The 13126-nt window shown below is 46.5% G+C and overlaps 1 protein-coding gene across 1 annotated transcript in view; it reads right to left on the bottom strand.

Moving 5' to 3' along the window:
- The window catches only part of PDZK1 (PDZ domain containing 1), a 29733-nt gene extending 18921 nt beyond the window's left edge, over positions 1–10812 (bottom strand). The window contains exon 1 of the mRNA XM_069480728.1: positions 10739–10812. The gene's annotated coding sequence lies outside the window, so the exon portion shown is untranslated. The remainder of the gene's footprint in view (positions 1–10738) is intronic.
- Positions 10813–13126: the final 2314 nt, after the last annotated feature.

Below are 13126 nucleotides of genomic sequence, written 5' to 3'. Positions count from 1 at the left end.
TGGCAACCTAAAGTCTGTTCCTCATGCCTCCCTCCCCAAGTTCCAGTTCTGAGCCCAGCAAACATGGAATCAAGCAGATGAAAGCCACCTTTACCAGTTTGCATGGGCTACTTGTCCCATCATTCAAGTCTGAGGGACTGCTCCCCACCCTCCTAAGCCTAAACGCCTTCCACAGCTGAGGCCATTCCTTCCCCTCCCTGTACCCTATGGGTGGAGACCCGAGCTCCATTCAAGTCCGAGCCCTGCCAGCCACCCTGTGAAGCCTGAGCCAGAGTGCCGGTCGTCAGCCCTGCCGTACAGTGCCTCGCTCCCCACCCACCTCTGCCCCCACCAAACACAACTGGCTTCTTCAGTTGGCGTGCTGGAGCAGGTGAGGTCTGTCAGGACCATGAACATAGCTTCTTCAGTTTTCCACTAAGCATCAAGAAGACGTGTCACCCAGACCTGATTTGTTTATGCCACAGATGTCCATCCCACACTTACATGCAAAACACTGAAGTGCTTGATGGGATAAAGCCAGACACCACCCCTATGCTCAAGGAACTTTATAGTTGAATGGGGTTAAGAAAAAGGTTTAGCATAAACACTACCACTATGAGCAGAGTGTAAGTGCCATACAACCTACAACGTGGGGATAATTAAGGAAAGCTCCGTGGACTCCATAGGATTTGATTTGGGCCTTAACGAGACAGGTGGGATTTCAACACGTACAGAACTAGGAAGAGAGCATGTCAGGCAGACAATAGTGTGGACATCAGGGCATGAAAGTGGGAAAGTTTTGGGGCCTGGTCAAGAGGGAGCTAAAAACCCAATGAGGTGGAAGGACAGGCAACAGAAGAGAAATCATGGGTGACAAATTGGACTGCAAAGGCCTTGAATCCAGCCCAAGGGCTCTGGCTCTCCTTAGTTTGGGGGGCAGCGGGCACTACTCGAGGCTCGTAAACAGTGGGATGACAGGATCAGAGTTGGGCTCCAAGAAGGTAGGTGGGATGGACTGGAGCAAAGACACACTGGAAGGAGGCCAGGCAAGAGGCTGTTGTCGGAACCCTACTCACATGATAAAGGGCTTGGCCCAGCGTGGTAGCCATGAGAACAGAACGGAGGTGGAAGAACTACAGGGAGGACTAAGTAACAGATCGTATCAACTCTTCAACCCTGTTCCCTCGGATTTCTCCATACAGAGATGACCTCAGACACAACAGGTGTGACAACACAGGTGTTCAGAATGCTTGTTAACACTGACCATGACTAGTGGCCGGTAGGAACAGCTCTGCAGCAGCAGCCAGCGTCAGAGCCCATAGGCTTCTGTGACTCTGCCTAATCACTGCTTACTCCCCTGCCACGTTTGTGGTTTCCCTGTCGTGAGGAAGGATGCCCACGCACAGAGCAGCACGTGTAGTTAAGTCTTCTGAGGCCATAGCTCAATTTGAACACACTGCACTTTGGGCTCCTTTTAGTCCTGGGGTTGTAAGAATACTCTAATTCTGCAGCTACCTAATTATCCGGTCTGCTTCTCTGTAGGGGTCAGTTGTGCACTTTACCAGAATTGATCACATTAGCTCAGTTTTTTCCTACTAACCAAGCTTGATACCTTTTCTACTTCAAGTCTGGGGCTCCCCTTCTATTAGGGACTGAATTTCGCACCCCACCCCTAATTCCTACATTGAAGTCCTAATCCCCAAGGTGACTGTACTCAAAGACAAGGACTTTAAAGAGGTAGTTACGGTTAAATGAGGCTAGGCACAGTGGCTCATGCCTATAATCCCAGAACTGGAATTTGAGACCAGCCTGGGCAACATAATGAAACCTCAACTCCACAAAAAAATTTTTTTGATTAGCCAGGTGTGGTGGTACATGCCTGTATTCCCAGCTACTCAGGAGGCTAAGGTAGGTGGATTGCTTGAGCCCAGGAGTTCAAGGCTGCAATGAGGCATGATGATTCTATTGCACTCTAGCCTGGACAATAGAGCAAGATCCTGTCTCAAAAAAAAAGATTAAAAGGATAAAATTTTAAAATGAGGTTAAATGAGGTCATAACAGTGGAATGCTAATTCAATAGGACTGGTATCCTTATAAAAAAGGATAAGAGACACTTGCACAGAGAAAAAACCATATGAGGACACAGTGAGAAGGTGGCCATCTGCAAGCCAAGGAGAGAGGTCTCAGAAGAACCAAACCTTCTGACACCTTGGATCTTAGACTTTCAGCCTCTAGAACTGAGAAAATGAATTTGTTGTTCAAGCCGCCCAGTCTTTGGTATTCTATTGCAGCAGCCCTAGCGTCTTCTGAATGATGCTGCCCACTCAGGCCGGGCGTTGGAAAGGGAAGGGGCTCAAAGGAAACCAAGCTCATGCCTTGGTGACTGGCAGAAAAGTAATGCCATTAAAAGATAGTGTAGTCGTGAGGACCGAGATGGCAAAGTCTATTCGGGAAGAGTTTCAATCAGAGGACTTGGCAGAACGTCAGCTGGAGCACAGATGTTGGACTAGCATCCAGGTCTGGGGCCACGTGCAAGCAGTGCTGGGTAACGCTCATGAGTGAGAATATGAAGGAAGAGGACCAAGGAGAAAGGCTTGGGTAAACCTGTGTCTAAGTGGCAGGAAGATGAAACAAAAAGGAATAATCAGAAAGCCAAGATTTTACAGTGTCATCAAAATTAAAAGAATCTCAAGATAGGCTAGTTAACAATGCCAAATGACACTAAGAGGTAAAGAAAATGAAAACACAAAATGCCACTTAAGTTTAGAAAAGGGAAGTCTAGGTCAGATAAGGGACTAAGAAGTGGATACTAAATGACAGCAGCAACCAATATAGATACATCTTGGAGGAGAAATGAGAGCATCGGGACAGCAGCTTGAGGGGAAAATGGGGTTGACGGATGTTATTTTTAACATTATGTGAACTATCAGCGTCTTTGTGTGTCGAGGAGTGATATGGAGAACACAGCAGGTGGGATTGGCCTGGATGAGATGGACACTTCTGCTGGGGCAGGAGGGAAGCAGGAAGAAAATGGGATGAATAAGGTCACTTACCTCAGCGTCAATCTCTTCTGCAGAACAGCTGACAGATCAGGAACTTTGAGAATATAGAGCAAAAGTATCACCAAAGTACCCCTGAGCCAAACAGGTAAGTCAGTGACGGTGGCCAGGAGAGGACTGGGGATTAGTTGCTTGTTAGCACCGGAAGACACCTACTATGAGAAAATAGGAGGTTGGTGTGCCAGATCTTCCAATTTCTCAAGAGAATCTAGAAATCTAGATTTATGCAAAATGTCCCTATTTTTAAAAGCAGACAGCTATCCTAAACTTACAAGAAACTATGGAAACCAAAACAGAATTGAGCCCCTGGGCTGACAGTTTGTAATTGCTGGCAAAAAGTATTACCAGCAGCCACAGCATTATTTCACAAATGGAATACAAATTTCTAAGAAACTTAGATTAGAAAATATATATAATGAACTTATAGCAGACCAAACAGTGTGGGTTCTCATGGCGTCTTCTCGCTGTACTAGAAATCAAAAAAAATGTAAAATTGGTCACAAATTACCCTAAGTTAGGATTTAACATGTTTTAAAAACATAAGGCCAGGAGGTGAGATTTCTAGATTAACGAGGAGCACGGAGCTGGAATGCCAGACTGCGGGCCATGTGAACTGGCAGGTAAGAGGAGTCAGGAGGGAAGGATTTGGAGACCAGTTCAGGGACTGGCTCAGCAGGATGAGTGGGGAGAGGGAAGAAGGGACTGAGGAAGCAGTTTCAAAAGTTAAGGGGTTGGCCAGGCATGGTGGCTCATGCCTGTAATCCTAGCACTCTGGGAGGCTGAGGCAGGTAGATTGCTCGAGGTCAGGAGTTCGAGACCAGCCTGAGCAAGAGAGAGACCTCCTCCCCACCCCCCCCACCCCCCCCCGCCACCGTCTCTACTAAAAATAGAAAGAAATGATCTGGACAGCTAAAAATATATATAGAAAAAAATTAGCCAGGCACGGTGGCACATCCCTGTAGTACCAGGTACTTGGGAGGCTGAGGCAGTAGGATCACTTGAACCCAGGAGTTCGAGGTTGCTGTGAGCTAGGCTGACACCATGGCACTCACTCTAGCCCAGGCAACAGAGCGAGACTCTGTCTCAAAAAAAAAAAAAAAAAAAGTTAAGGGCTTCATACAGGAAAAGTCATCCTAAAAGATCTTTAGCACAGAATAGCTCCCAGTCATGAAATTCTAAAGCAGCCACGTGTGCATGTGAGGGGTATCTCTATTTTTATTTCCATCTTCCCCCAGCATCCTACTCAGGTTAAAGTGCAATAGGAAGAACAAGCGTTTGAAACCAAGCCTAGTTTTTAATCCCAGTTTCACTACTCGCTAACGTGACTACATGGGCGAGTTCCTTAATTTTGAGCTGAAGATGGAAGTACACCCAGAATGGGAAGTGCATATGGACCGTGACAATTGCCTGAGACAGAACATGTAAAGCATCCCAGCACAGTCCCCGGGGCAGAGACCCCCTCATCCTCCCTGCCCTCTGGTGAGAGCCCTGATGCAATGCGAATCCCATTTTTCTGGGAGAACATGTGAGCAGTGTTCCTCATTTTTTTTTTTTTTTTTTTTTGAAGACAAAAGATTATAGACTAGGGATAGTCTATAATTATCAGCAAGGGATTCTCTATCTGCTCACTCCAGATCACCTCTGCAAAGCTCATTTTAGCTGGTGAAAAGTCAGGGCTGAAGATTTTGTTCACCACAAAACAAAAGCTTAAATAATAAATTTGGATTTTCCTGGACTCAGAAGTATCATGTAAGCCTGAAAGGTAGGGAACTACAAAATGGGACCGAATGCTGTGTATTGAGGAGGAATATCCAGGGAGCTTTAACAGAACTTCAGGGCTTAACTAGCCAGAGTCCCACCACGTGGGGCAGATGAGCCCTAACGGGAGTAAGCAAGGAACCTAAGGATGGAGCGAGTGAATTACCTTAGATGCAGACACCTGGCCCAGGCAGCCGGGGAGGAACCAGTGAACAGGCTCACTCACCAGATAGCATCACTGAACTTCCAAAAGATTTAGAGAAAGGACATGGGATAAATAGCATTCGGCTTGGAAGTAGGGAAATAAAGGGGCCAGGTACAATGATCACCATCAGGAGAGAGCAAGCCCAGGTACTGTCATCTTGGGCCATCTTCCAAGACCCAGGACTTAGTAGTAAGATCATTCCATAAATGCAGTAGTCTACACCACTAGGCAGGAGTCCCCTGGACCCACCATCATCTTATCGAATTAGGAATCAATCCTGTAGTTAGTATCAGACTACAAAGAAAACACAGCCTCTCTACACAAGGTGCTTATGCAACCAACACTCAAGCCATGAAGAGACTAAACAGTAAACACTTAGGACTGCTGGTGAATAATGTTTAACCCTGGGCACTGCAACAGTGGAAGGACATTTGATTGTATACCCTAGGATGTAAATAATTAGAGTAAATTATTTCTGTTTGAGCCATAAGGGGAAGAAAGGGCAGAGTCTCTCTAGTAACTTTCAACCTAAACATTATTCACTTTCCACTGAACTCCATGCTTGTCTGTAAATCACCTTGAACTTCAGCAAGAAGAAAGGAACATTCTCAGGAAACCTGTCTAGGTGTGTCTGCACTGTATACATTTTGAGGATTGCTGTTCTTCCAACATTTGCATGCATCTGTAATAGGAAAAAAGTCACTAGACTTTGGCTTAAAAAGTACAGTTGGTGTAAACTGTGTGATGTTAAGTCAGCAACTGTAGAAGGCTGAGAATTCCCTGCAGTCATCGGCCATGACACAAAGGCATCATGCCCTACGCCAGCCACGTCTGGCTTCTTTCAGAGCCTGCCACATGCTGTTTCTTCCAACAGCATAAACAAAATCCTACTGTATCTCAGCTGGTACTGACATGTCTCTAGCAAGAAAGATAATAGCAAGGAAGAGAATAGAAGAGATCATTCAATTTCATGCCTCAAATATTTTACCTAGAACAGACCCTATGTTTTTGATGCAGATCATATATTTAAGGCCAACTGGATTCCTCCTTTGAAAAGTAAGACCTGTGGAAATTAAAACACTCGTGTACTTTAAGTAACTAATATCAAAAATAAGCAGGGCCCTAAAGTAAGTATTTGCTTACTGTACTTTCCCATTGTAATAGTTACTGTTTGGTCTTAGCCAGCGATAGACTTCAAAGGTGGGAAGTTAATGAAGTGTGTTCCATGGAGAATTATCTGGAGAACAGTCATCACAGGCCCAATAAGTAATTTTTATCCCCCATTTATGATAAAGAATGGAATCTGCTTATCTCAAAGTTCATTTGGCCTGCTGGTACTAAGTCCCCCCCACCCCCAGCCACCATAAACTCTGGGCTGGAGTTCAAGGCCTTCCACACTTCCATTGCTTATCCAAGAGTCTTACGAGTTGGGAGAGAGATGGAGTCAATATTGTGTGGAAACAGAGGCGCCCGTGGAGAGAGGAGACCCCGTGCTGCTGCTGAGACCTGGTACCTGCAAACAGCTGAACCATCCTGAGGGGCAGCCGAGATGAGCATTTTCCCCACATCACCATGTCTGGCTTTACAAGACACTTTGAACTTGCATTTCTACCTCCTCACTTTTCATATGTCTGGACTACAGAAAGAGTCCCCCTGCCCGCAGTCCCTCCCAGTCACTGCCTTGAGACAAACTTCCCAACAACAGTCTCTTAGAAAAAAAAAAAAAAAAATTCTTCAAGAAACAAAAGTCCAGACTTCTGGCTCCAGCACTAAGGCTGAGCCAACCCAGCTCCGCCTCATCCCCCTGCTCCCCGGCAGACACCAGCTGGGCTGTGCGTGGTCACCGCACCCAGCCTGCCCTTTGCTCATGCCACATGTTCTACCTGGAATACCTTCCCCACTGCTGACTACTTATTCATGGTAGGTGCTAAATAGACATTTTTTCCAAGTGGACGGATTCAAGACGTACCCATTTTCAAAGCTCAATCCAAATTTTAGGTTATGGGCAAATCCTCCCGTGACCACCACAGTCTGAAGGAATCACTCCATCTTCTGCATTTCAAGTGTCATTTATGTATCCAGCAAGTTACATGTAGTACCAACCGTGGACCAGGTATCAGGGCTCAACCCAGAGTAGGCACTGTCCTGCCCTCAAAGAGCCCAGAATCTAGTGGGGAGAGTCACGAAACATAACTACCAAACGATGGTATGGGTGCTAGAATATTTACATGAGAATGTTTTCTTACTGTTCTATACATTTATTGAACTATTAGGCTTTAGGAGCCAGCCTAGGGACTCCTGATGAGTTCCGATTTCATCCTAATGAACAATTTTACAAAAGAAAAAGACTCTGAAAAGCTGGTTTCCCATGGCGATTTGGATAAGCAGAGCATGGATTCAAACCCAGCTGGGTCTGGGCTCCTTCCATCTACTCTGCCCCCCGCCCCCCACCCTGTAGGGTCTAACGTGCTATGGGAACAGACAGACTGGGAGGAGGAAGACATCCCAGGCAGAAGGAACAGCACAAGGTGTGTTCAATGAAATGGTGAATGGGTCAGGGAGACCAGAGCGTGTGTACGTGTTGAAGGAAAGAAGTAGGTCAGGTTAGACTGAAGTACCTTGGACTCAGTCCTGTAGGTTATGGAGGAGCTCCAGTGTTCATGTCATGTGTTCCCCGCAAGATAAGCTCCCTTAAGGGCAGACACCACAGCCCTTCTGTGTTCTCACACCATCAAGTATGCACTCATACAACTGGTGAAGCCCATGAGCTTTCCTGAGTCTTTGTTGTGTGTTCCAATTGGGACCCCATGGTTCCACCCAGCCTCATGAATACACAGTATTTGTGCCTCTAACCAGACTTGGAGCCTCAGAAGCCAATGGCTGCCTCAGACCAAGAGCAAACTTTCCATAGCTGCCACCAAGTGTGCTAGGGGCCATCTTTCCTACTTATCAAAACTCCTTGCCACTGCCTAGGTTCCTTCATTTCCTGGGGTCATGCACATTGCAAAGCTGTCTGAAGATCATAACTGTAGCACTAAAGACGTGCTAGGCACTATGTACATTCTCTCATTGAACCCTCATAACTTTAGGAACTAGGTGATGTTATGCTCGTTTGACTGATGAGGGAGGAGAGGCTTAGAGAATACGAGTAAGTCTGGTCTGGAATACAGGTTTCCAATCCCAATGCCCATGCTCCTAGCCACTTCGACATAACACCCACCAGGCAAAGAGATTAAGGAAATCTGGGAAGTCCCTCATGAAGGATCAAAGACAGGAGCTGCTGAGATCTTGAAGACATGTCTAGCTCCAGCTTGCTACTCCGATTTCTATGCAACAAATAAGAGAATCATTTAACCAAGATGTGACCAGAAAAGCCCACTCCCATGTGATCAGACTCTAGACTTCAGATGCCCTGAGTATAGCAGTGCTTCAGCCATCTCTCCTGAGGAGCCCCCTTTACCAATATCACCTGCATCTATTCTTCCAGCTCCACTGCCACACCAGTTTCCAGTTAGGCAAATATCTAAGCATCTATTCTGTGCTAGGTCCTGTTTTAAGAGCTGGGGATACTCCAGGTAACACAAGGAACAAGATCCCCACACACGTGAAGCTTAACATCTGACAAAGGTGACAAGGAAAAAGTAAAGGAGATGATTTCTGATGATAAAGGCTAAAGATCGTGGTGGGAGGCTGATTTAGAAAGTCCTTGCGAGGGAGGTAGCATTTCAATTCATGCCCAGCTGACAAGACGCCAGCCTTCAAGGTCCAGGATCTGTCTTACGCTTGGTGGGCTGAAAAGGACATTAGCAATTTAGTCTCAACCCTTCATCTGTAGGTGAGCAAACAGACATTCAATGAGATGAAAAGACTGGGACAAGGCCTCCTGACTAACTGCAAGGATGTTTCTTCCTACCATTACACAGAGCCTTTGGATACGCACATTTGACATTGTGCTTTTATTTTATTTTATTTTTTTTTTTTGAGACAGAGTCTCACTCTGTTGCCCGGGCTAGAGTGAGTGCCATGGTGTCAGTCTAGCTCACAGCAACCTCAAACTCCTGGGCTTAAGCGATCCTACTGCCTCAGCCTCCCAAGTAGCTGGGACTACAGGCATGCGCCACCACGCCCGGCTAATTTTTTGTATATATATATTTTAGTTGTCCATATAATTTCTTTCTATTTTTTTTTTAGTAGAGACGGGGTCTCTTTCTCAGGCTGGTCTCGAACTCCTGACCTCGAGCGATCCACCCGCCTCGGCCTCCCAGAGTGCTAGGATTACAGGCGTGAGCCACCGCGCCCGGCCCGACATTGTGCTTTTAATTTCCTCAAACATATTCACAATTTTATTTTCAGTACACCCTTGGGGACGAGAGGCCTGCAGTTGATAGATGATGATTTTGAGGCTCTAGGTGGCTAAGTAACTTGTCTACTGGCCTGTCACTAACAACTCAATCAAAACCCTGGTTATTTGTATTCCAGTCCTGCGTTCTTTCCCCTAGATGAGGAGTAGCCATCTAGCAAGTGGTCCGTGAACATGAGACATCATTACTAACAACTTCATGTTCTGTGGTACAGAGAACATGCAAAAGTTAAAGAGCAATTTACTTAGCCATAACACACAAACTCAGATCCCTGAATTATCTGTTTCGGGAAAGAACATGTGACGCCAGGTGACCCAACAATCATGGCCTGAGGCAGTCTGCACCCCATGACTTCTGGATACAAGACTGAGAGCTTCAGCACATTTCATTTTAGGGGGTTTAGTAATTAAGGAGAAATGGTTCCTCTTGCAGAACCAACATAAGAATCTTCATAGCTGGACCCAACCCAGAGCAGGGGTCTTCATAGCTGGTGAACCCTTAAGTCATATTTAAGTCCCTTGACTCTTCGCTTAGGTAATAAGCTACTAGTGCTTCCTCCCAAACCTTCCTGCACCACAGAATCATCTAGAAGAGCTTTAAAATAAAGATTTTTCAACCCACAACTAATGGAAGTGGAACACACTGTAGAGGGGAAGGGCACGCTTGTAGCCCTGGCTCGGGTGAGGCAGATGCATTACATGTAACCAAAATGTTTGTACCCCATAATATCCTGAATTAAAAAAATAAAGATTTTGCAGATTCACACAAGACCCAGAGACTTAGAAACTCCACAGGCTAGAGCCTAGGGAATCTATGTTTTAAAATTCAGCCAACCTGGAAATTCATGGGTTTTTCTCGTTTCTTAGTGCTATGATGTGATAGAGAGGAGAGATGCTTGTTTTTATTACCGGGGTGGGGGCGGGGAAGATAAGTTAGGTTGTACCCTCTAAGGGCTGCTTCCAGGAGAAATTCTCCACCAATACCCAAGGCCCTCACATAGTAGGAAGGTCCCGGGAGTGTCTCCCTGGTAACCTGTGAAGTCTGTTTTCTCACTCCCCTTTGGCGGCACATCAAACTCCCATACAACCCCGGGAAGGCTTTTTCTGAGATCAGTTTACCGACTCCTTTGTGAAGCAAAGGGTCACCTGTAAGGGTCAGGGGCCTCTCCAGCAGAATGGATCTTAGAGCGTGGATGATCCCTCACCCACCCCCACGTCCTCTCTCCCAACCACCAAAGGGACCTGGCTCCTTCCCCATAGGCCTCTCTTCTGCCCTGGACAGCCAGCTACCTGCTTGGAAAAAGGAAAGGGGAAAGAAAGAAGGTCGTGCAGGCCCTGTGGCCAGTGCCCTCAAGGGGGACACAGGGCGGTTCTTACCTCTATTAGGAAGGAAGAGGATCTGCTCTGTTCACTCGGGGATTTTGTCTCTGCTGGTGAGCACTGGTCTTGGAACTCACTGGACTTTGAACGAAGATTGATTTAAAAGCTGATGTATTTAACAGGGACGTGAGTTCAAGTGACCTCTGTCCTGCTTCCTGCCAGCTGGCTGGGCCCTGAGCTGGAAAACCTGACAAGCCCTCCACAAACCCAACACTGCTCCGTCCCACTCTCTGACTGTGGGGACAGCTCGCCACTTCTTGCCTGCCGCTCCCAGAGAGAGGAGGGGAAGGACACCCGGGGAGGAGGGGAAGGACACCCGGGGAGGAGGTGCCACTATTTCCTGGGCTCTCTCAGGCAGATGCTTTGGTCACACCCAGCCAACCCCCAATCCCACCAGGAGCCTCTACTATCCCCCATCCCAGGGTCAGCCCAAGAACCATCACACACCAAGGCCTTGGGGAGCAGCAACCTGTGCGACCCCCACCCGGCAGCCGGCCAGTGGGCCCATAGTCCCAGTAAATGGGGCAAAGCCAACCAACCCGCCCACTGCCCTGGGAGTCCTTACCTGCGTGCTCCCCAGGAGCCCAGCCAGCAAAGCCTGAGCTCTTACTTCCCAGGCATCCTTCTTATAGCTCTCTCCCCTCGCTAGTTTTTTCTTTCTCTTTTTCACCTGAGGGTGCTGTTTCTATCCTCCAGCCTAACGATCATTGTCTTCCCCTTCACATACTCGGAGCCCCTCAGGCAAGCCCAGCAGGGTAGGGAAAGGCATTTTCACAAACTCCTCCACCCTGCTGCCTGGTGCCACCTGCTCACCCCCAGCCCCAGCTGCAGCCAGCAGCTGGCCCCTGTCAACAGCATCCACACAGACAGCTCCGGCACCAGGCTTCTCACGACCCGGATCCCTAGCCCACACTGCAAATCAGGGCAAGAGATTGCTCCAGGCAGTGAGGCAAAGCAAACCCACAGCCCGAGGACTGGGTGGCCTCACCCCTCCTCCACCCACATTGGAAGAGCCCCTTGTCTTAACTGGGCCTTGGCTTTGCCCCCAACGGAGGCCTGGGCCTGTGGTTATGTGGTTTAAAGTGACAAACATTTGGGCAGCTTCCTCCTACCAGGTCTCCTCTGCCTTGAGGCTATGCCCTCTTGGCTCTGTCTTCTGGAGCAGAAGGGTAGAGTGGGAAAATCTGGATTTAAGATCAGAACACCTGAGTTCAAACTCGTACTTTGCCACTTCCCAGGTGCTTGATCTAGAGCAATTAATTTCTGAGCCTCGCTTACCTTCATCATCTTTAAATAGTTGTTATATTGTTTTTAGAAATTTTTTATATGGAGTCAAAATGTCCCTCCCCTTTACCTCTCTGGAGCTACACATGAAGTTCATTCTTTATTCCACGTAGAGCTCTTCATATATTTGATGGCTGATGTATCCGCATAAGCCTTCTTTTCTCTGGGATTCAATAAATGTCCCCCATTCCATAAGGTGGTCTGCCTGTGCAATGACTTCAAAAGGTCTCACTCTGGACCTCAACTGATTTGTAAATTTCCCTCTTAAAAATCCATGCCTAAAGGAGAAATTTTTTAAGGTGAGAGAATTGTTCTATATCTTCAGTAGGTGGGTGGCTACACAATTGTCTATAATTGCCAAAATTCATCAAACTATACACCCAAGATAGATGAATTATACTGCAAGTAAATAATTCTTTAGTTTTTAAAGAAAGGAGCCTAATGCAGTAAAATTTATTCTTGAAATAAATAAATAAATAAGTTGTATGAGGGGGAAAAAAGCCTTATAGTAAAGCTATTTCAAGAGCCTTGAAGCCAATCAAGAGGCTTCTCAGACCCATCCTTCCATTACCAACACAGAGCGAACAAACAGCCACAAGCCTTCATGCTGGAAATAAAAGAGGCCTTGAAATGCAGAGATAGTATTGGTTCAAAATTAAATAAATAATGAGCAATCGGTTGTTTTTTTAAATGGCAAAACCCTTTCCTGGTAGGATGTTGAACTGAATGAGATTTGCTCTCACTGAAACTTGAATTTTAAAAAATCTTACACCTATAAGTGGATCTGATCTGATTAATCAAAGCAGAGTAAGTCTTTTTACCGAGTACATAGATGTAGACATTAATGAGAAGGAAAAACATTGTTATCTATTATTTGCCAAGTGAGCCTTTATATCCATTATTCTGTTTAAACTTTACCAGGACCCTATGAGATAATACCCATTTTACAGATAAGAGAGCTTAAATTCATCTGGTTAATTACCCTGCTTAAGATCACCTGACTTGGAGGCTTGCGGAGTCAGCATTGGTTCACAGCCTGTCTCCTTAGGTGGTGTTTGCCTCTGTGATAAGGCTCTCCTTCCCTGAAGGTTCTCAAGCAGA

This window comes from Eulemur rufifrons, chromosome 8 (assembly GCF_041146395.1).
Source record: "Eulemur rufifrons isolate Redbay chromosome 8, OSU_ERuf_1, whole genome shotgun sequence".
Taxonomy (NCBI): Eukaryota; Metazoa; Chordata; class Mammalia; order Primates; family Lemuridae; genus Eulemur; species Eulemur rufifrons.
The sequence above is the reverse complement of the archived record's forward strand: the minus strand, read 5'-3'. Positions and strand labels throughout refer to the sequence as shown.